This window comes from Schistocerca serialis, chromosome 1 (assembly GCF_023864345.2).
Source record: "Schistocerca serialis cubense isolate TAMUIC-IGC-003099 chromosome 1, iqSchSeri2.2, whole genome shotgun sequence".
NCBI lineage: Eukaryota > Metazoa > Arthropoda > Insecta > Orthoptera > Acrididae > Schistocerca > Schistocerca serialis.
In genome coordinates, this window is record NC_064638.1 from 641,030,975 (window position 1) to 641,055,385 (window position 24,411).

General features: G+C 43.7%; 1 protein-coding gene and 1 non-coding gene across 2 annotated transcripts in view; one reads left to right on the plus strand and one right to left on the minus strand.

The window, feature by feature from the left end:
* The window catches only part of LOC126478846 (DE-cadherin), a 650,134-nt gene that overhangs the window by 499,921 nt on the left and 125,802 nt on the right, over positions 1-24,411 (minus strand). The gene's annotated exons all lie outside the window — the stretch shown is intronic.
* Trnas-cga (transfer RNA serine (anticodon CGA)) lies at positions 368-442 on the plus strand. Its single transcript has one exon. It is a non-coding gene; the product is annotated as a tRNA-Ser (tRNA).

A 24,411-nucleotide genomic window follows, 5' to 3' on the forward strand; every position in this document is an offset into this window, starting at 1 on the left:
AAAACGGTGCAGTCGTCGTCGTAATACGGAAACGGAGCGATGTATCTGACGTCCTATTGGGCACGGTCATTGGCTTTCGGACCAGGGATGAAACTTTCCGAAACTCCAGAATGAGATTTTTCACTCTGCAGCGGAGTGGGCGCTGATATGAAACTTCCTGGCAGATTAAAACTGTGTGGCGGACCGAGACTGGAACTTGGGACTTTTACCTTTCGCGGGCAAGTACTCTACCAACTGAGCAACCCAAGCACGACTCACGCCCCGTTCTCCTGTTCTGCAAGGTTCGCAGGAGAATGTCTGTAAAAATTGGAAGGTAGCCGACGAGGTACTGGCAGAAGTGAAGCTGTGAGGGCGGGGCATAAGTCGTGTTCGGGTAGCTCAGTTGGTAGAGCACTTGCCCGCGAAAGGCAAAGGTCCCGAGTTCGAGTCTCGGTCCGGCACACAGTTTTAATCTGCCAGGAAGTTTCTTTCCGAAACTGTTTGCGTGTAGCCGTGGTTCGAGTACACCGTGTACGGTAAAATGGTGTTATCCAACACCGGCGCCGAGGCAGCTGTAGTGCACCACGTGTCATAGATCGCAGGAATAAACGACGGTTGCGGAGATGGGTAGGGGGCGAATAGCCGTATCAGCAGTTTCGTATTACCTCGGCACGATGGCATCCACCAGCAGGACAATGCTACGTGTCACACAGAGCACCAGGATACGTTTACAGTGCTCCCCCGGCCCTGGCCACCAACCCCCCCCCCCCCCCCCCCTCGCATTTAGGGCCGGAGAAGAATCTGCGGGACCACCTCGATCGCCCTGTTCTGGAGACTGCCCCTCAAACGAGAAACCTAGAGCAGTTGGCCAGAGCACTGGAGTCGGCGTAGTTCTTCATCCCCGTCGCTACCTCCTAGGACCTCACTGACGCTCTCCCTATACATCCACGCAGCAGATGTTGGTTACTCAGCCTTTTTATGGGTGATCACAATGTGACTGGACCGTGTATTACTATAGTCATCTTTCGTATAAATCATGAACAGTTGTACAAATCAGGCGTAGTGCGTTATTACTATGTATTTTCGCTTTAGGTCACATAATGGCATCATCCAGTTTCGACTTGTTGCCAAATCGTCATCGTCAGATTACCTGAGTATGTTTCCTGAATATGTTTCACAGTAACTAGACAACGGAACAGACTCGCAGAGCCGCTCACATTGTCAGTTCTTTTTTCGTGTGACTTGACTTTAGGTGCCTTACCTACGATAATATGGTGAAGAGGGCAATTTAGAGACTGACCCAAAGGGGGAAAAATAGAAATGAATGAAAAATTAGGCCGAAACAAGGAAAGAAAGTTGGACAAACAAAAAAAGAAAACGCCCAAAAAAATGACAAACACCTATGAGGGGGAAAAAATTTTAATCCTCCATTCTGGTGGAATTGTCACAGTCATTACGACGTAATAATAAACATTTACAGCTACTGATTAACATGGTAGTAGATGTTTGGTACGAACAAAATAAAAACTTAATGAATTGTGGAAGTGCAGTAGGTAACAGAGCTTAAAATTCCATTACGAAAATAAAGGCCGTATGGAAACTTGTGTGTAATTGTTACCCGATCACGTCGCACGATTTAAACTAAGGCTTTACGTTAACCACGATAATTTGCTAATCTTTCCCTCGTCATGGGGACTCTACGCACATCGTTGGAGTAGTGGTCCTCAGACTCTCATCAAGTTACTTTAAATGTTAACGACTGCAGAGTAGATTTTTTTTTTTTTTAAGGGGGCTTCCATTCATATTAACCAATTCAGTTCATAGACAAGTTACGGATGGTTAACAGACACTATCTAAAGCAGTCGCTCGTAAATATAAAGCACAAATGAACGATAAGCTAAGCATTACTTCGGCTGAGATATGCGAAACAGAGGCATACAGATGGGAAGAGGAATCTCCCGCACGCTGCCGCTGACAGTAAGTAAGAGGCGTCAACGAGGTTCTGCGTTCCTGAAATTCCGCTGCTAGTAATTTGTGGGCATGCGTGTTGCGGAAACAACGAATGGCCCCCACAGCACCGTTAATGGCCTCAGCAGAATACATAAATAACGTAGAACACGCGGATACTGAATATGCGTTAACGCTACTGTCCGCACAGCAACCAGCAGATGTGACGCGCCGGTGGTACTCTATCGATAATCGTTTACACGTATTTTGCGATATTTTCCATTACTTAACCGAATCACTCGTACGCCGTTAAGTTGCAACAGCGATTGCTTCCAATCGTTAGCTCGACTCGACTGGTGCAATACGACTGCAAAGTTTTACTCTATCCTCCCACATTGTAGATTTTTGTTTTTTTTTGCAAGGGGGTGATGGCCTTCCGCTTGCAGGCCAATTATAAGCCCCTAGTACTGTGTAGAACTTATTGTTCAGTCTCTCGTGATACACGAAAAACACCTTTTTATTCTGAACACGAGTTTCTGACTAGTGGTTGTAAATCTACAGCACACACTATTCAGAATTATTCAAAAGAGTTGGCGGGAGTTTTAGTCTGCAAGCACAACTTTCAACTGGGAACCTGTATGCCCAGGACGAAACGCAGTTGAGTTGTTTCTTCTCTTCTTTGTAGGACGTTGACTGGAAGAGGTCTTTAGAATGCAAAAATGCGGAAGTCATAAGCACCCAAGTCATGTCTTAAAATTGACCTTTTCCTAGGAAAAGCATTTCGTGGTTCTTAAGGTTAGCTGACAGAAATGCCTAAACGGCATTAGTAGGTGGGTAAGGTATTATGATTAAGTACAGTTAATCTCGAACGACGGTTTGACAGCAAATAAACATAGAAGGAAGATAAACTAAACTACTACAGCTACTACTCCTTTTAAGAAGCGGTTCGATACAATTTTATATGAGAACAAGCGTCCACGGCCGGAAGTTAAATCTCTTTTGCTGTGCCTACCATTACAACGTAAAAGGTTAATAACTGATACTGGGTCAGAAAGTGTCACACAGTCAGGGACTCATTACACTGAAGTCGCCGCTTAACAGACGCCCATTATGTAGTCTAGCTAAAATTATTCAGTCTCTACGAGATGGACGAGGGGGAAGTGAACCAAGCTGTGGCGAGTCTTTAATCTCCCGGAGCTTGTTCTCATGGTGACGTTTCCACGTTAAGCAAGAACTCTGAACGCCGGAATGTTCATTTATGCATATTTCATCGTGTCCCTGATCTGTTTTAACATTTCCTCTGCTCTGCGCCTATGAACACGCTAAATTGTTAGCAACTTACATGATAGTAATGATAGTTTTTTCGGGTGTTCCAATGAGTTGTTGATTCCGGTTTTCTGCGAACCGGTAGTCTCGTTCAGATATATACTCTGGTCGGCTTCCAAACGACGAGTACACGCAGTACCACGGCCAGTAGCACCTGACCTACACACCCCTGATTCGATCGTCGAAACTGAGTGTAGAAAAACCCGAACACTCCAAAACAACACTATTAAGTCACGACTGTTCGAATACACCGCTTCACCTCATCCAACGCGCGCTCCCAGATTTTCCGCTACCGCAGTAAACCCGACGGACGTCAGTTAGAACGGCTTGTGTAAACATCTTTAAGTTCTTGCACTCGAATTGCTTGTAAACTGGTCGTATATGTAACAAAGAGGACACAATGAAGTCGAGTCTAAAGTGCCGTTCTGACAGTGGAACACAATTTTACGCATTCTATGTTTAACGTAGAAAACTAAGGTTTTTTATACTAGTCAAAAAGTCTATTTTTTTACGAAACCTGGTCTCAGTATAATGGCACATCCGCAAACAAATTTTTCTCTGAAACTGAGTGTGCAATGTTGCTAACCATGTCAATAGATGAAAAAAATGTGAGACGGTCCAGGACTCAAGCTTTCGCCTCATGCCAAATGTGATAACCAGTCATATTTTGAAAGTAGAATCAATTACTGCTAAAGGCTGTCATCGGAACTCTATTCCCCGTCCGACGCACAGTGTTAACCTCCTAGAAAGTTCCAAGATAAGATTTTGCTGCTAAGCACTTTAATTTTTTACAGATAAATAAAGCGATCATTCTGGCTTGCTACAGAGATTTTTTTCTCATTGAATCGCATAATCTGATTGGAATTTCTGCGCGTTTAAAAAGAAGAGCACTGCTGATGAGAAAATCAAACAAAAAAATAGGTACGTCCCATAAATGACTAGAAAATACACAAAAAGTGAAGTGAGACGCAGATTATGGCATGTGTTTGCATTTTTGGTGTTGCACTAGAATTTTAATGTAGTCATGTCATTTGGCAATAATATAGAGTATGTCTTTTACACGTGGCATGCTGTCATGTAGGATACATTCCCAGTCTTTGAATTGTGTCTCCTTTTGTTACCTAAAATTTCAGGATTATTTACACGTTACTGTTCCTTAGATAGTGCTGTTTATTTCTGCAGGGTTAAGACCAGGCTGTGCTTTGATGTTTTAATATCAATATTGTTTTAATATGGCTGCTTTTTAATACGAATGCGTCTGTCTTTCTGCTTGATGTGCACCCTTGATACTGTTCAACTGCAACTATCTGAACGTTAGGTTACTTAGAAAGCACTAAAATTATCATCCATGTAATGTATGTTCATTTTAATAATGGAGAAAGGTCTCCCTATGTTGTGTCCTTTCTTATGAATCTCTCTTTGTCCGCTTTTTTACAGATTTGAAGATGGTCGTTATACACAACCGAAACTATTTATCTTCGCTCAATTGTCCAATGTGAACTGCGGTCTAGAAAGTGAAAGTTTCTGTATAATTTTTTAAAAACATTTTAATAACTATAATTTAGTCGCTGTCACGTCCTGCTGCGATGTTTCTTAACTAGACTACGATTTCCAACTCGAAAATTCTTTTTATAAACAACGGAGTCAACATCACGTTTTATTGAGCGTTATTGCTAGTTCCGATTGTACTGGGCCATCTTTAGATTTAACACTAGAATAGAGAGAAATGTGTGTATTTTATTTATTCCCTTGCGTCTAAGATATTTACACTAAAAACCAAAATGTACCAGCAGACGTTGTAACATTCTGCGTGGTGTCTGTTCTAAGTCGTGTCTCCCTACCACTTTCGCGCAACGACGCTCTGAGCGTGTTGTTTAGGGAACTGACTAGTTTGAACCTGGGACCTGTTGCTGGTAAGGAGATGCCAGACCACACATGACATGTAGAGTTCAGAAGAGTTCAGTGAGACTAGCGATGATATAATCAAATACTTAATGATTTCAGCGTCAGCTCCACTGCACTCCCTGTAAAAGAATCTTAATACTAACTAAATTTAGTGGAAGGGGTTCAAAGCTTTCCTACTTTTAGTTAGCTGGTAAAATAACGTCGAAAAAGCAGTTAAGTTTACCACTGGAAATTCTATTCTACTCACAAAACATTGGTTATATATTGCACTATTGATAAAAGGAAATATTTTAATACAGGATGATAAGAACCAACTGCGTTCAACAAAAATGTGAACGAATATTCCCTAAATGGGTTTCCAAGTTCTACAATGGATCGAAGCCTATGACATATCACATCTATAATCTAGGTTTAAGTTAAGTTTCATAAAAGAGAAAACTATCAAAATAGTCTACAGTGAACCTCAATTATCTTTAATTACTTATCTAACTTGTCGTAAATTACAGTGGCTGATGTGGCTTCTCAATAATTATATAACAGAAAAATCATCGCGTTTCAGATCTTCACGTAGCAAATGTGAATACCATGAGCTTTAATTGACGATCGACACTAGTATTACGCAAAAAGGGGTGTAACAGATGAGACTTCTGCAGTTCTGAGTGAAGCTATATGCGCTGTTATGCGGGATCGCGTGCATTCATTACCTTGTCGGTGTTTAGGCAGCGTCAGGGGGCGGCGGGCGGCACAGCTCCACGCACCTTACCGTCTCAGAAGCAACTCTCCCCTAACTTCTCCTTACTACAATTTACCGAAGTTGGTTTAAGAAACGCTATCTGGCTGTGTTTTCAACTGACCAATCGGGGTCTCAATGTTAACCTTAAGCTCTTCCTACAAAATTCTGTCTATCCAATGAGAAACGTTATACTTTTCGGGGTGGGGCAATGTTTTTAACGTTTGCAACGTAACAGAGACGCGAATAAGTCTCACGCTAAAACTTGCAGCTGGTGTGGCCCTTTTTAGTGTTATTGTAAGATCTATACTGTTCTTCTGGAGGGCTCTATCTTTTAACATGGGCTGGGGGATGGTTTTGGCGGTCAGCTGGAGACGTAGGTGTCTGTCCCTTATCGTAGGGCCTCCTAGCCTACTCGATTCTGCTCTCGGCTTCTGTTCTCGTTTCTCCATTCGGAACTGTGTGTTTCACGGTTGGAAGGTATGACATGCATTTAGGCGTTCTTGTGTTAGTCTGTGGTATTCCACTCACTCACTCATTGATCGTATTACTTTGGTTAATTTAATGTCAGGATTTATTCGGAGTTATGTGACCTAGTGCCGGATTTGCTTATCATGTAATGGTTTTCATGGAAGGTGTTTGATTTGCCTGACGCCTTACAACGTTAACAAATGTAAGTGGAAACGGAGATCAAGAAACTTAATATGAACTTAATATGGCAATAAAGTTAAACAGAATATGCTAAAGCCTACCTACGTGACCTGGTAGGTTCGCGCATTTGTCTTATGTATAAGGAGCATTGAAACACTTTAAAGTCACGCGGTGAAAGGTCGGGACTGTACGGTGGATGTTCCGGCTGTGTGATGACACTTCCAGGAGGTACGTCCGTCTTCCAGTGACTCGCGCCTCTCAAGGAACCGTCTGCGCCATTCCACAACACTTGAACGACTCAAGACTATGCTCATCGTACACAGCCTTCTTCCGTCGATACATTTCACGGCCTCCAACTCCCCCTGCCGCCAAAAATCGAATTACTCCTCGTTGTTCTTGCTTACTCGCCTGAATGTTGGGTGATGGACGATAACTCTTGTGACCATCTTCTCTTCGGCGTGAAACCACACTGGCGCTACGCAACATCAACCGGTGCGCACGCGTGTCTCTCTACCAATAGATGGCGCCACCATACTCGCAGTTATATGGTGCCAACTTACGTGGAAGGCAAAGGTAGACGCACTGATGAGGTTTCATTCGAATGAATCTCGTACACAGCTTACATGTCAGGGAACAACGTAAGCATTTATTTTTGTTTATTGTAGTGTTATACCAAACGATGCTCTAATTCGGTCGAAACAGTTAATATCGCTGACTTCACTGTATCAATTTCTGCGCAACGTACAGTATCACGGTAAGACTCCGGAAATAAGATCTACAATGTAAAAAAAAAACTTCAGAATGTACGCTGTAGGAGAGTCCGAAGGGCATCCCACAATACCGATCTCCTTCGCCTGCAGGCGATAGCATTCCTGCCTTACTCCTATAATACAGAAACTGGGCTATGGTTCATTAGTGTATTGCTTCGATATTCTAAGCGGTACAGGAATAGTATTTAATAACTGGGTCGTGTTGGATGGGGAATCTTATTTCCGTCCTCACTGAAATTAAACTGTCTTCGTGTTGCAGCGCCGTCAAAGGTCACGCTGTCTGGCTCAAGTAACAGAATTCTATCGGTCTGGGAAGAGGAGAAGGTGGAGTGAAGGGGTTGGGGGTGCGAGGGAACCAGGGTGGGGGGGACGGAGCGTCCCCCGTCCAGCGCTCACGCAAAGTGTGAACATATCCTTCAAATACAGAATGCTGGTTTATATTGATGAGGGGCACATCAATATGTAATCAAACTTCTATAGCTGCAGCTGCTCCTGAAGTACTTTAATATCGATCTGTAGTACGTATCTCCCGAGACGAAAAGCTATGGAGGTGGAGCTAGTGGGCAGGTGCTTTCGATACCGATTTTGATATACTTGAAAAAAGAGACAGCATTGGTCGTATATTTTTTTACTATTGCAAAATCGATTTTCTGTCACTGAGTGGCCATCTGCAGTGCTGTATTGTATAACATAGTCTATGTGATTGCCGTAAGCTTAGTGACAACAGTGCATCCCAATTTAAGTTATACAATATAGCACTGAAGATGGTCACTCAGTGACAGAAAATCGATTTTGCAATAGTAAAAAAATATACGACCAATGCTGTCTCTTTTTTCAAGTATACCTGTTATCTGGTCGTAGTGCACAAGACAACATGGAGTCGCCAATCAACCGATTTTGATAGTAGAGCATCGTGAATGCCTTACTTCACCTAAAGACAATTTTTCGTTCTTTTAACAAGTGTGTGTATGAGGGGGGCAGCAACGAAGTTTCTGCGTATAATTTTAACGTCTCTCCTCGTTATTAAACCACAGATTGACAACATACCTACATTCCTGTTACATAATTATAAAACATCTCTAGCTGCCTCAATTTGTCACTGCGAGCCTTCTTTCTCCCCATCCCTAAGTCCATTACACAGCCAAATGCACCAGAGCATAATCTCTCTGTGGATTGTACGTGGCATATTGCAAACCGACTGACAGCTCACGAGATTGTATACCATGTGTTCCTTCTAATAACGCTGCCCACCTGTAAATATGAACAAACACTGGTGTCGCATCAAATAATCAACAAAATTACCTTCAGAAGTGAACGGTCAAACGAAGAAAAACAGGAAGAAGAAACAAAGAGATTATTAACGAACAACGGAGGAGAACTTGGGCCATAACGCACGTGACCGCCGCACACTGGACACCTGCTGCGGGCAGGTGACAGCCACACGTGGAGCCGAGACAGGGTGTGAAGCGGTGGTACAAGGCAGCCGCGCCCAAGAACTAGCGACTGTCTTACTGCGATCGTGATTGAACATATAAAATTATTTACAACTGAAGCGGTTTATTGTCTGAGTCAGCTATGCCTCAGTTGCAGGTGTCCTGTTAACCAAATGTTATGTTTTCAATTTTATTCTACCATCTGAAACACACAGCTCTCTCTTCGTACGTTAAACAGCAACCACTGCGTCATACGAATATCGCACTGGGAGTAACGGAATTAGTGCTGTATTTAACAGTAGGAAAGGATACTCGGAACGTCAGGGGGAATTCGTTCCGTGACAGCGTAACAAACGACTTCCACGTACTGGGTGCTATAGCCTCTGTGTCACCACAAATGAGATGTCGCTCTCGGGTGTAATGGACTATTACAATGGCGCATCACTGCTTTCGCTGCCAACTAACATTCCGACCGCAGCTATTAGCTACGTCCTAGTTTAAGGGTTGTCGTAATGCAGTAACACCAACAACTTTCTTTCATGCATCAGATGTGTTTGCCCGTTTTAGATGTCGCAGTTTAACTTTCTAAACAAGTTAAAACAACAATTACAGAGTTTTACAGCTTTATTCTACACTTATAATCCGTAACTCACAGTCCTGCTGCCTTCACAGACGATACGCGGAAAGGAAGACTGACAGTACCTCTCAGAGAAGCACAAACATTTCTAGTCTTCATCCTCGTAAACATTACACGTCATGAAACTGTGAGAAAATAATATTTTCCTTTAGGCTTATTGAAATGTTTGCTCTTACAATTCTGAGAGAAAGACTCCCTGAGATGTCTAACGCTTTTCTCTCTGTATCGTCATTGGAGTTAGGTGAATATTTTCCTGTGACGTTTGCCGCGCACTTTAACACCGTGTAATCAATAGGATTACTGTAGATCTGCCCCACAGCATTCGTTTGACGTTGGACCCCCTTTGACCTGGATGCATGTAGTTTCACTCTGTGTAGGATCCCACACGCAGGGGAACCGACTAAGACAGGTGGAACGGGCGCCACAGTGCTTTAGTGTTGTTATAAGGACTGGTAGTGTATATAACGAGTGCGAACAGCATCAGACGTTGAGTAATCACTGTGTTGGACACAGGAATGCCGCATACACGTTAGGGTTTGATAACACTCTCTCTCCCAAATGTCTAAATGGGACCTCATTGTGCGCTTCTCTTTGGCCAGCTAAATGCAGATTTAAGGGGCATTGGGATGTGACATTAGGGGCCAGCCAGAGATCAACTCCATCCCAGTACCAGCATCCAGAAAATCGATGCTTGGTTTGTCTGCCAGCTTATCTCAGGAAATGATACAACGCATTTATGACACCCTTCCCAATCGTGAAAGTACATGCATCCAAGTCAAAGGGGGTGCAACGTCATACTGGAAAGTGTGCTCATAGTGCGAAATCTCTTTTAAATCTGACTCGATTCGTGACTACTGAAATAACATTACACAGTTTCCCAACCCGTGAACATATATTAAGTTTCCTTCTCCCCTTCTGGATTCTTCTAACATTTTAGTCTCGGGCAGAGTATTTGTCGACTGTAGCGCCACTAAGTGTGGCTATATGACGTAAATATATATCAGACCACACAAAAAGTTTGAGGTTCAATGCCGGCCGGTGTGGCCGAGCGGTTCTAGGCGCTTCAGTCTGAAACCGCGCGACCGCTACGTCGCAGGTTCGAATCCTGCCTCGGGCATGGATGTGTGTGATGTCCTTAGGTTAGTTAGGTTTAAGTAGTTCTAAGTACTAGGGGACTGATGACCTCAGAAGTTAAGTCCCGTAGTGCTTAGAGCCATTTGAACCATTTTTGAGGTTCAATTCAGTCGGTCGTACGACGTCTCCTGTCCAATGAAGATTCTTTCACTCCTAGGAACGATTCCTCGGTAGGTCCCACTGTGTAACTGAATTCACAAAGCAGAACAAGGCAAAAAGTATCATCTACAACCGGGAAAGGACTATTAAACCATTTGATGGTCTAACATTTATGCTCAGGAGAGTTTTATCTTTTGTCACGATGGACAATGGAAAAAATTATCACCCTTTTTTTAAATTCTATGCGTATGCTTATTTTTCGCGTCTTCACTTGTAGCGGAGTTCTATACGGGAAAAGTTGCAAAGAGACAGCACGTACAATGTGCACTTTAAACTTTTCAGTTCTGCCGTAGCTGACGGATTCAACGGAAGAAATGTTCCGCGCGACACCGTACACCCGGTCCAAGGTTGGCAACGTAATGCAGCCGCGAGCAAAGACCCACCTTACCCCACCTGCGTCATGGGTTCCGCCAGTCCTGCCTTGCTCTGCTCTGAGCCTAGAGTTTCATTGAGAATGACAACGGGCCAGAGCGTGGAACATCATCCGATTCTGCAGGTAAGATTTACTAACTCCGTCGTTAAAAGGGAACAATCCTTGTATAATCACTTAGAAAATCCCATCTGACTGACACAGGGAAAGAATGAATAGACGCATAATCGATTGCGGAACGCATAGAGTTGTACCTCTAAGGGAATTTCAGAAACTTTTCGAGAGGCGGAATTTTTTTTCCCCAGTGAAAAATGAAACGCACCGTGAAGCTCCTTTTCCCACTTATACGTATTATCAACTTCCGCGGAAAATTATCAAAAGCACAGATGTCAAACTGTGGCATACAACTAGTTTTCTTTCCCGTCGCTTACGTACAGGGGAGTTTAGACAAAATAAGGAAAAAACAATTACGATACAGTAAACTACATGACATTCAAAATAGATGCTTGTCGTCTCGTATTAATACAGGCTCTGCATAGTTTTCATGGCAGTTTTATACCATTGTTCCGGCAAAATAGTGGCAAATCCGGGTAACGACGATGAGGGTGGGGGGCTATAACACACCCTTCTCTCCGAAGTACACCACAAAGGTCTAATAATATTGAGATCTGCTGACTGTTGTGATCAGGAAGGATGTGTCTGTTCATTCTCCTGCTGTGTGTGTTATGTTTGTTAAATCTTACGGGACTTAACTGCTAAGGTCATCAGTCCCTAAGCTTACACATTACTTGACCTAAATTTTCCTAAGGACGAACACACACACCCACGCCCGAGGGAGGACTCGAACCTCCGCCGAGACCAGCCGCACAGTCCATGACTGCAACGCATTCTCCTGCTCACAAAATCTTTCCTGAACAGTGGACCCGGTCGGCTTACAACACAGTATCATTACTGGGGAACGAACAATGTATCACGGGATGGACACGATCAGCCAAAACGGTCACATAATCCTCGGTAGTGATGTGACCTCGTGGAGTGACCATCAGGCCCATGGGATACCACGATATGGCTGCCCAAACCGTCGTCGACTCCCCGCCTTAGTACATAATCTCGGCGGGGTTGGAAATACGAAATACCTTACTTCCATTGCTTGTTTTATAGCTTCGGCACGTACCTCTCACATGATGCACTCGTAACTACACAGTCCATGTTTTTGTCAGATTCGTGTATGTACGCCGAAGAACATCCTGTATAGTCTCACTTCATGTTCGTTCTCGAGAAATCCCACTCAGAAACGTTTCGTGAGTTGCGTGTGTGGAAATAGAGAGACTGCATTACAAATCAGCTTACTCTAATACTGACGTTGACAGTGAGTTAACAGGTATCAGCCAGCAGTGCCTAGTATGTGTGTGGATAAATAAAGTATAATTTTAATTCTTGTTGTTACCAGAAGGGAAATAGATTTCAAAATTTCGCTGCGGAGCGTTAAATTTGTGTCAGTAACACATACAAGGGATGGCGGTTAGTTTTCGATGTCTATTCACTGTTATCTTTGGAGAGTGAGCACCAGGTATGCTTGACTAGGGTGGGGAAAAATGTCACACACGACTTTTACTACGTATTCATCTGTACCACGCAAGCCACTGTATGCTTCGTGGTAGAGGACATTCGGTGTACCCATGCCCCCCTCTGTTTGCTGTTCCAGTAGTAAATGGTCCAAGGAAAGGAAGATTGTTGTTTGCTTCTGTGTTATCTCAAATGTGCCTTACTTTCCTTTAAGGTCTTTTCCGGAGGTGTGTTGAGAAATTTAGGGAATTTTGTGATTTCATGTACTGCAGTAGTCAGATTCTCGCGTACTTATCGTTGAAGTGACTGAACATCTCGCAGAAGTATCTGTACACTGTTGACCATCTCTATGTTTAGTCTTTCGTTGGCGGCCAATCAAGTTACATGTTTTGCTAGTATCGGTGACTATTTATTTGACGAAAACGACGAGTTCCCTTGACATCTCAGCATGAAGCGATGTTGGCGTATCAAGCGACTCTTGACACGAATTTTTGTCGTCGGATGTTTTGAGTATAAAACATAGAAATATTTGTTCCGAAACTGCTGAATTTCCAACAAAAGAAGCGGAAAATTGGAGGTCGCTAGATGGAGTCTACATTGCTGTAGAAATACTAATATAACGTTGAAAATATGGTTCAGCACTTCTAAGGTAAGGTAGACAATCGCAGTCAAATGCGAATGTTATGCTCGCTGTGTTCCTTGACGAACTGTGTAGTGCACCCTGGGTCCGTACCAAACCGTCAAACATCAATCAGAACCACTTACAATTTCAACGGCATTTGCTTGAAGCAATCCGAAAAATCATACCTGACTTGTGGCGAAATGATTAATGACTTTCCATCACGATAATTAAATTTTTAGTCAAAATTTACACCAATGGTACACCAGCCAATCGCCAGACGTCGGTCCATGTGACTCTTTTCTTTCCCAGAAGTAAAGGAAAGGGTAAAGGGCCTCCGTTTTAGAAAGCTAGACGAGATTTTTCAAAAAGCATCGCTGAGCGACCGAAATGCTATCCAAAAGGTCGAGGCCCGGAAGTGTTACGGGGAATGACAAAAGCGTAGACGCAAGTGAAAACAGTTCATGTTGTTGTTGTTGTTGTTGTTGTTGTGGTCTTCAGTCCTGAGACTGTTTTGATGCAGCTCTCCATGCTACTCTATCCTGTGCAAGCTTCTTCATCTCCCAGTACCTACTGCAACCTGCATCCTTCTGAATCTGCTTAGTGTACTGATCTCTTGGTCTCCCTCTACGATTTTTACCCTCCACACTGCCCTCCAATGCTAAATTTGTGATCCCTTGATGCCTCAAAACATGTCCTACCACTTGCTCGTCAACTACAGCAATAAGTAAACTCGTCATAAATGTTGTATCGCGATCACTAAACACACTGCGCGACCGCTACGGCCGCAGGTTCGAATCCTGCCTCGGGCATGGATGTGTGTGATGTCCTTGGGTTAGTTAGGTTTAAGTAGTTCTAAGTTCTAGGGGACTGACGTTCCCAGATGTTAAGTCCCATAGTGCTCAGAGCCATTTTAACCACTAAACACTGTTTAGTAAACTGCACAAATTTTATTTTGCGTGAATGGGATAGTTCTCCCTTCTTTACGGACTGTACCCACGGTACTTAAACATTCATCAGAGCGTCAATTTTTCTATTGAGACGTCTGCGACAGGAGTGTCGTTTGAGACGGCGCGTCATCTTTCGAGAAATAAAAATCCAGTTGGCGGTAGCGTTAGGAAATATGGTATTACCCCCGCGGTCGAGTGGGTCATGAAGGCGACACTTACGGGCGCCTACGAGGGCCACCGACTGGGGCGAGGGCAGACAGCCACAAAAACAGACGCACCCGAGCGCGCAGCACGCGAGGGCCGGGGCTCATATTTCTCGCGAACGGCGCGAGACGGGGCAGTTAGTTTAAATTTATTATGAGCGCCGGGATTGGAAGCGCTCAGTCACAAGCTGTCCGGGTCGGGGTATCGGCCGGTGGCTCCTGCGCCTCCGCCCCGCTCTTCCCCCGGCAGGCCATTAATCGGCGTCAGCGCCGGGTCGCGGGTTATCACGCGTCTGACAGCCGCCCGGGCCCTGCCGCCGCGTCACTGCCACGCAGACTTACGCACCAGCAGACAGTCCGTTTTGAGCGAGGGCCTAACGCCTTCTGCAGGTGCTGGTTTTATTTTCTATTGCGTGGCATAATCGTGTAAGGAAACAATCTCAGCTCTACTGGCCACTTAAAAACGCAAATTTTCCTCTACGTTAAGATTAGTTTGACCACGGAGGGCGAGATGCTGTGGTGCAGGATGGGGAGAGGAGATGGTGTAAATCGAGGGGGAGGAGAGAGTGGTTTGAGACATCTCAACGGCACGGTTACAACCGTAGATGATCAACTACACTGAAGAGCCAAACAAACTGGTACACTTGCTTGATGTGTAGCGCCCACGCGAGCACGCACAAGTGCTGCAATACGACGTGGCATGGACTTATGCCTGAAGCAGTGCTGGAGGGAATTGACACCATGAATCCTGCAGGGCTGTCCATAGAACCGAAAGAGTAGGGTGGAGATCTCTCTTGAATAGCACGTCTGGGCAATTTAGTGGCCAGCGAAAGCGTTCAAACTCAGAGGAGTGTACCTGGAGACACTCTGTAGCAATTCTGGACGTGTGGGCTGTCACATTGTTCTGCTGGAATTGCCGAAGTCCGCCGGAATGGACGATGGAAATGAATGGAGGCAGGTGATCGGTCAGGGTGATTACGTACGTGTCCCAGGGGTCCCATATCACTCCAACTGCACACACCCCACACCATTACAGAGCCTCCACCACCTTGAACAGTCCCCTACTGACACACAGGGTCCATGGACTCATGATGTCTCATTACCCGCGCAGTCCATCCGCTCGATACAATTTGAAGCGAGACTCGTCCAACCAGGCAACATGTTTCCAGTCATCAACAGTCAAATGTCGGTGTTGACGGGCCCAGGCGAGGCGTAAACCTTTGTATCGTGCTATCAAGTGTACACTAATGGGCCTTTGGCTCCGAAAGCGCATATCGATGATGTTTTGTTGAATGGTACGCACGCCGACATTGTTGATGGCCCAACATTGAAATCTGCAGCAGTTTGCGGAAGGGTTGCACTTCTGTCACGCCGAACGATTCTCTTCAGTCGTCGTTAGTCCTGTTCTTGCAGGATCTTTTTCCAGCCGCAGTGATGTCGGCGATTTGATGATTTACGGGATACGTGATATTTACGGTACGCTCGTGAAATGATCGTACGGGAAAATCTCCACTTCATCGCTACCTCGGAGATACTGTGTCCCATCGCACGTGCGCAGAGTATAACACCACGTTCAAACTCACTTAAATCTTGATAACCTGCCATTGTAGCAGCAGTAACCGATCTAAAAACTGCGCCACACACACTTATACAGGCGTTGCCGATCGCAGCGCCGTATTCTGCCTGTTTACCTATCTCTGTATTACATTACGCATGCCTATACCGATTTCTTTGCAGTTTCAGTGTAAATGCTTAGTGAGAATTTTGTTTCTTTTTGAAATATTCATCTTTACACAATAACCCACAAACATACATTAAGAGGCATTAAAAGACTTCCTGGCATTAACACAAACAACATTGTTGCTTCTCAATATACTAAAATCGATAGTAAAGAAAACACTGGAATGTCCTTAGAACCATAAAGAGATTCATTCACTTTCATTCGGATCCCCATTCACTAGGAACACAAGAAAAATGACCGTCAAAAACATCGCCTTTCACTACAAACACCAGGAAAACAATTGTCAAAAACCTCCGAAAGTATTTGAGATTCCTTCATTTTCCTTCCGTTTTCTGAATAGAGTCATCTCTAAAAGCAGGCGATACTTCGAGACGAAAAGAGCAACTATTTGAAATATCAAAATACAATCTAAATGCTAACTAAACGAAACGTACATGGTGATAGTGAAGTGTGATAATTGTCTATTGGTTCGAACACGTAAACAGAGTAAGTAGTTAAAATATATCATAGCTAACAGCATGTGCAGACAGGGTGTAGATTACTAGTTATATCGATATTCTTCCGCAATGGATGGCGCGCTAAACACTTGAAAACTCGAGATCCGTCTGCAGTGTGTTAAAATTGCTTAAATACAAACACAAGACCAATCTAAAATATATATTCTACATCCATACTCCGCAAGCAACCTGACGGTGTGTGGCGGAGGGTGCCTTGAATACCTCTATCGGTTCTCCCTTCTATTCCAGTCTCGTATTGTTCTTGGAAAGGATTCTCGGTATGCTTCTGTGTGGGCTCTAATCTTTCTGATTTTATCCCCATGGTCTCTTCGCGAGATATACGTAGGAGGGAGCAATATACTGCTTGACTCCTCGGTGAAGGTATGTTCTCGAAACTTTAACAAAAGCCCGTACCGAGCTACTGAGCGTCTCTCCTGCAGAGTCTTCCACTGGAGTTTATCTATTATCTCCGTAACGCTTTCGCGATTTTAAAAAAAGAAATGGGCATGCTGTGAAAACTATAAAACTGTGATTCGGAGGAACGCAAGGATGAGCCACATCCAACATGACCATGCCCAATAGAGCACTACATTGCACTAACCAATCGCATAAAAACCTCCGGCAGCAATCTAAACATAAAATTCGAGCTGGATAATAACATGAAATTCAACTATTCTTACACGTTTATTATTGGGTACAAGTAGATTTATTTGCAGCTGATTACTCAGCGCTGCACGGTTACTTACAAACACATCCATCTTTTAACGAACTCTTACAACTACGCTAACGACAGTGCCGTCACCCAATTATAAAAGGCAACTGATTCGTCCATATTTCAAAGTCAGTCATTCCATGAACAATGATCACTGTTACAATACTATCTCTTAACATACATACATGCAAAATTCTCATCTAAAACACGTATCCACGTAATGCTAATGTCGAAAATGCTATACTTTGATATCTTGGCTCCTTAAAATAGTAGCAGATACCTCCCCAGTATGTGTGAATAGCTCAGTAGCCTGTCTTGAGAGTCTGTTATGTAGAGGTCCACCATTATTAGCGTTGTACGGCGGAACTCTTAAATGAACGTAAGGCTTCTTCACAGTGCCACAAGAACGAAAGCCCCGGTTCTAGCTGTTTTTTGGATATCGTTGTCTTGTTTCGGATCGTTTCCCAGTCGACAACGAAATGAAGGGTCAAAGATAGGAAAAAGTGCGGCATGTTACCAACCACTTCTGGCACTGTGCGTTATGTTGTTGCTAAACGATGAAATGTACGCGGATTCTGTGTCGCAGTTGCTTCGTTCGTGTACTTCCGTTTGCGTGGGCGGATTAATTTTGGAACACTAGGCGCCTATTGCTTGCGGTCCCTTTGAGGGCGCTGTTTTCCACTTCCGCCACGAACACCGACGCGCTGCTTTATCCTCGTATCCCGCGAATGGCCACCTGCTCTGACACTGGCAGAAGCATGATGTCGCACAGGCCAAGTAGCTGAAGAGCGGCGCCTCTGGCAGGGAGAAGACTGCGGGCTCCGGCGGTGGAAGCTGCTGCGGCGCTGACGTCACGATAGACGCGAGCGCGACGGAGGGCGGAGGAGGATTTATTTCCCGGGTCAAGAGATTAAGCAATCAATCAGGGCGCGGCCAGCGCCAAATAGCCCTGCGACAGGGCCGCCCAGTCCGAGATGCTCACGTCGTCCCACGTGCAAGTCCCACTTCAGCAGCCAGTCGCGTTCTTATACTGCAACTTCAAAGCTTGAGGGCTGCGTGTCTGTACGGCATCTTCCGATACACAACTCAGTTTTTGTAACTTTCTACACTGGCAAAATAGACATTTACTTTCTCCCAGTGGCGAGAAATAAGCAGGCAGTGCAGCGTTTTCAGGCTTGAAAGGATACAATGACGTGACGAAAGTCATGGGATACCTCGTAATATGTTGTCGGACCTTCTGTCGCCCACCGTAGTGCAGCAACTCCAACTGGCAAGGATTCGAAGTAGCTGGAATTCGCGTGCGCGAGTACTAAGCCATGCTGCTTATATAACTGCGGAAGTGTTGCCTGTGCAGGATCCGTACCCGAAGACTGGAAAGTTGCACAGGTCACACCAATATTCAAGAAAGGTAGTAGGAGTAATCCACTAAATTACAAGCCCATATCGTTGACTTCGATATGTTGTTGTTGTGGTCTTCAGTCCTGAGACTGGTTTGATGCAGCTCTCCATGCTACTCTATCCTGTGCAAGCCTCTTCATCTCCCAGTACCTACTGCAGCCTACGTCCTTCTGAATCTGCTTAGCGTATTCATCTCTTGGTCTCCCTCTACGGTTTTTACCCTCCATGCTGCCCTCCAGTACTAAATTGGTGATCCCTTGATGCCTCAGTCCTACCAACCGATCCCTTCTTCTAGTCAAGTTGTGCCACAAACTTCTTTTCTCCCCAATCCTATTCAATACTTCCTCATTAGTTATGTGATCTACCCATCTAATCTTCAGCATTCTTCTGTAGCACCACATTTCAAAAGCTTCTATTCTCTTCTTGTCCAAACTATTTATCGTCCATGTTTCACTTCCATACATAGCTACACTCCATACAAATACTTTCAGAAACGACTTCCTGACAAATATATACTCGATGTTAACAAATTTCTCTTTTTCAGAAACGTTTCCCTTGCCATTGCCAGTCTACATTTTATATCCTCTATACTTCGGCCATCATCAGTTATTTTGCTCCCCAAATAACAAAACTCCTTTACTACTTTAAGTGTCATTTCCTAATCTAATTCCCTCGGCATCATCCAACTTAATTCGACTACATTCCATTATCCTCGTTTTGATTTTGTTGATGTTCATCTTATATCCTCCTTTCAAGACACTGTCCATTCCATTCAACTGCTCTTCCAAGTCCTTTGCTGTCCCTGACAGAATTACAATGTCATCGGTAAACCCCAAAGTTTTTATTTCTTCTCCATAGATTTTAATACCTACTCCGAACTTTTCTTTCGCTTCCCATATATTGTGTTCGAACATTATGAATTACCTCGAAGAAAACTGTCTATTGACACACAGTCAAAATGGGTTTAGGAAACGTCGTTCCTGTGAAACACAACTAGCTCTTTATTCACATGAAGTGTTGAGTGCTAGTGACAAGGGATTTCAGATCGATTCCGTATTTCTGGGTTTCCGGAAGGCTTTTGACACTGTATCACACAAGCGGCTCGTATTGAAATTGCGTGCTTATGGAATATCGTCTCAGTTATGTAACTGGATTTGTGATTCCCTGTCAGAGGTCACAGTTCGTAGTAACTGACGGAAAGTCATCGACTAAAACAGAAGTGATTTCTGGCGTTCCCCAAGGTAGTGTTATAGGCCCTTTGCTGTTCCTTATCTATATAAGCGATTTGGGAGACAGTCCGAGCAGCCGTCTTTGGTTCTTTGCAGATGACGCTGTCGTTTATCGACTAATAAAGTCATCAGAAGATCAAAACACACTGCAAAACGATTTAGAAGAAATATCTGAATGGTGCGAAAAGTGGCAGTTGACCCTGAATAACGAAAAGTGTGAGGTCATCCACAAGGATGCTAAAAGGAACGAGTTAAACTTCGGTTATACGGTAAATCAGTCTAATCTAAATGCCGTAAATTCAACTGAATACATAGTTATTACAATTACGAACAACTTAAATAGGAAGGAACACACAGAAAATGTTGTGGGGAAGGCTAATCAAAGACTGCGTTTTACTGGCAGGACACTTACAAAATGTAACAGACCTACTAAGGAGACTGCCTACACTGCGCTTGTCCGTCCTCTTTTAGAATACTGCTGAGCGGTGTGGGATCCTTACCAGATAAGACTGACGGAGTACATCGAAAAAGTTCAAAGAAAAGCTGCACGTTTTGTATTATCGCGAAATATGGGAGAGAGAGTCACAGAAATGATACAGGATTTGGCCTGGAAATCATTAAAAGAAAGGCGTTTTTCGTTGCGACGGAATCTTCTCACGAAATTCCAATCACCAATTTTCTCCTCCAAATGCGAAAATATTTTGATATTTTGTTGACACCGACCTACATAGTGAGGAACGATCACCGCGATAAAATAAGGGAAATCAGATCTCGTACCGAAAGATATAGGAGTTCATTCTTTCGGCGCACTATACGGAGATCGGAATAATACAGAATAGCGAAGGTGGTTTGATGAACCCTCTGCCAGGCACTTAAATGTGATTTGCAGAGTATCGATGTAGATGTAGATTCTGTGCAACAATGCTCGACGGGATTCATGTCGGGCAATCTGCGTGGCCAAAACAATCGCTCGAATCGTCCAGAGTGTTCTTCAAACCAATCGCATACAACTGTGGCCTAATGACATGGCGCACCGTTAACCATAAAAATTCTACCTTTGGTCGTGAACATAACGTCCACGAATGGTTGCAAATGGTCTCCAAGTAGCCGAAAATAACTCCCAGTCAACGGTCGGTTTAGTTAGACCAGAGGAACCTGTCCATTCCACAACCCACACCATTATGGAGCCACCAACAGTATACCCAGTGCCTTGTTGACAGCTCGGTTCCGTGGCGTCGTCGGGTTTGCCGCAACATCTCTAACCCTACCATAAACTCTTACCAACTGAAATCGGGGCTCACCTGACCAGGACATGGTTTTCCAGTGGGGTAGGGTCCAACCGATATGGTTACGAGACCAGGAGTGCCTACGGTTGACGTCGCGCTCTTAGCAAAGGCACTCGCGTAGGTCACGTCACCTGCAGCCATAGCACATTAACGCCAAATTTCGCCGCATTGTCCTGTCGTACGACCCACATCGGTTTCTGCGGTTACTGCACGCAGTGTTGTTTGACAGTTGGCACTGACAACTCTATGCAATCGCCGCTGCTCTGCGTTCTTAGGGCCGTCGGCCACTATGTTGTCGCGTGATGAGAGATAACGCCAGAAATTTGATATTCTCGGCACTGACACTATGGATCTCGGAATAGTGAATTCCCTAATGATTTTCGAAATGTTACGTCCCAGACGTCTACTAGTTCGAACTACCATTCCCGTCGTGCGGCCGTAATCACATCAGAAATCTTTTCACATTAATCACCTGATCACTCAACTATTCTAGAAGCCTGTGTGCACACCGTTGGCATCAATAACAGCTTACAGACGAATTGGCATTGAGTGAACGAGGTTGCTAGTGGTATCTGGTAGGATCTTCGACCATTCCTCTAACACCGCCGTCTGATACTCCCGCTTCCCTGTAGACCGATGTTTACGAACTTTGTATCCACGTGTGGTCAAAATACTCTATCGGCTGTAGATTGGTTCCCTGACGGAGTGAAAAACCAGGCATTATGTGATAACCACTGCCAAGTTCTCTGAGCCTTGTATCTAGTGTTGCGGTCCTGTTGAAAGTCAGTCATCACGACCCAGTTTCTGTGCGCTGCTACGTCAATTGCCTCGCAACACACTGATATGTTTATGATAATCCAAGGCACCTGCAATAGTGGCCAAGTCACCAACACCAGAAGCTGCCATACAGCCCCAAGTCGTCATGCTTCCTCGCTGAAGTTTTACTGTAGGTAGGGCTTATTGTGATTGGAGCTCTGTATTTTGTTTGCGCACACTTTCCGCCAGATACAAATAAGTTGAACTTGGATTCGACAGGAAATAACACAGTTTTCCAAAATTCAATCGATTTATTCATATAGTCTTTGGTTAACTGCAAGCGTTTTCTTACGTTGATTTCCAAAATCAATGGCTTCTTTCTGGAATATTTGCTAAGAGTTTCAGCTGGATTGAAAGGTGGCTACACTGTGCCACTGCGCCAGAGATTGCGCCAAAGAGTACTATTAAGCCGCCTCCACAGTGCGTGTTAGGAGTTCGTGGTTGTCAGTGGTTGTTGAGAGTTCGTAGCAGTCAGTGCGTGTTAAGAGATCGTAGAAGTCAGTGCTCGTTATGAGATCGTAGAGGACAGTATGTGTTAAGAGTTCGTACCGAGATGTGCTAGTGGGCACTGCTTGTCGTGAAGTCGGAGTGAGATGTGGTAGTAAAGAGTGTTGTTCCATGTTTTATGCAGTTATTTGATGGGAGAGATAGTAGATGTTATTGTAATGAGTGCATTTCGTCAATATATATGAAGGTAAAAATTACAATGTTCTTTTATTAATTGTGTGTCTGAAATAATGCGTCACTACAGGTTCAGTCAACAAAGCATCTGGCTTGTGTTCTTGTATTAGAGTGAATTCTGGTTTTCTTGCGTAATTATAGTTTTTCTAAATTTCTTTTGTCACGTCAGCATAGTTGATATTTAAAAATTCTTGTCTTGTTGGAAAAGAACCGTGCCAGATGTGGACGTTGAGTCACACTCCCACATACAGAACAGTTACATTTGTGCTTGGAATTTGTAGGTTTTATAGTTGCTGGGGACTTAATTAATTAACTGTGTTTACGAAAATTTTCTTACATTGTTCTTTGCAGTCAGATAGCGTAATAATACTAGTCAGGGCCAACCGATTACGAGACTGCGTAATCGGACAGACATACTAAAACAAAAAATATTTTCAATCAATCTTATATTTAATAAGCCCCCATGCACGTGGCGACCGCTGCTTCGGATCGTCCCTTGGAATCTTCTGACTGTAAAAATAGTAGACTGTAGTATTGTTGTAGTAATTTTGAGTTTAGTGATTGTAGTCGGTATTGAGTGTGTAGATTTGGTAATTGTCATTCTTCTAATGGTATTTTTTTCTCAGAATTGAATTTGTTGTCTTGTCAACGGGTTTGACAATTTAGTGCAATTATTTCAATTGTTCGATTGATCGTGTTTGAGGGAGTCATTGCATTTGAATGGTATTGTTGGAGATAAAGAGTCATTGTGTGTAATTTTCGTACAGTGACGAATTTTTTGTATGTTTTGCAAATGATTACGCGATCGATGAAAAAGGGAAAAATGATGAATAGTGAGGACGAAATTGTTGACATGGCGAACTCGCCAACAGAGGAAAACAGTATGGTGGATAATGAGGTGGAAAACAATGTAATAAGTCGGGAAAATAGTCCGGAACCATTTCAAAATTTTTCTCAATCAGAAAATTCGCAGAATCTGAGATTAACGACAGAAGATTCTGGAATAGTATCGAACACAGATAGCCTTATGGCTATGCAGAAGGAAGTTAGTTTTGCGGGAAATGTTAGGGGCGAAAAGAATTCTGAACAATTTAATATGGAGCAGTTGATGAGTGCTATATTAAATTTGGGATCACGAATGGAAACACAGTTTGAATCACTACTAGGAACAATTAAAACAGAGATAAAAACATTTAGAACTGAGATGAAAGCAATGACAACACGTTCATGCTCAAAAATAGGAACAATTGAAACAGAAATAGGAACAACTAAAACCGAGATGAAAGCAGTGGGATCACAGTTACGATCTGAATTAGAAACTGATATCGGAACAATGGAAACACAGTTAGGCTCACGAACAGGGACATGTTTCAAATACATGAAAGACGAATCAAATAAAGAAATTAGAGAAGAAGTACAACCAATTTTGAAGGCTCACAATAATAGCTTAATTTCAACAGAAATTAGACAAGAGGAACAGGGCAGGGAACAGGAAGAAAGAGATCGCGTGATAGTACAGAAATTTTCAGAGTTAAATTTACAATGTGCACAAGACAAGGAAGAAATAATTGAAAGAATCGAGGAATCCGTACCAAATGACAGATTAAATAACCTAACACAACAATATGAACAGTTAACTACCAAATGTGTCAGTACTGAAACCCGAGTCGCG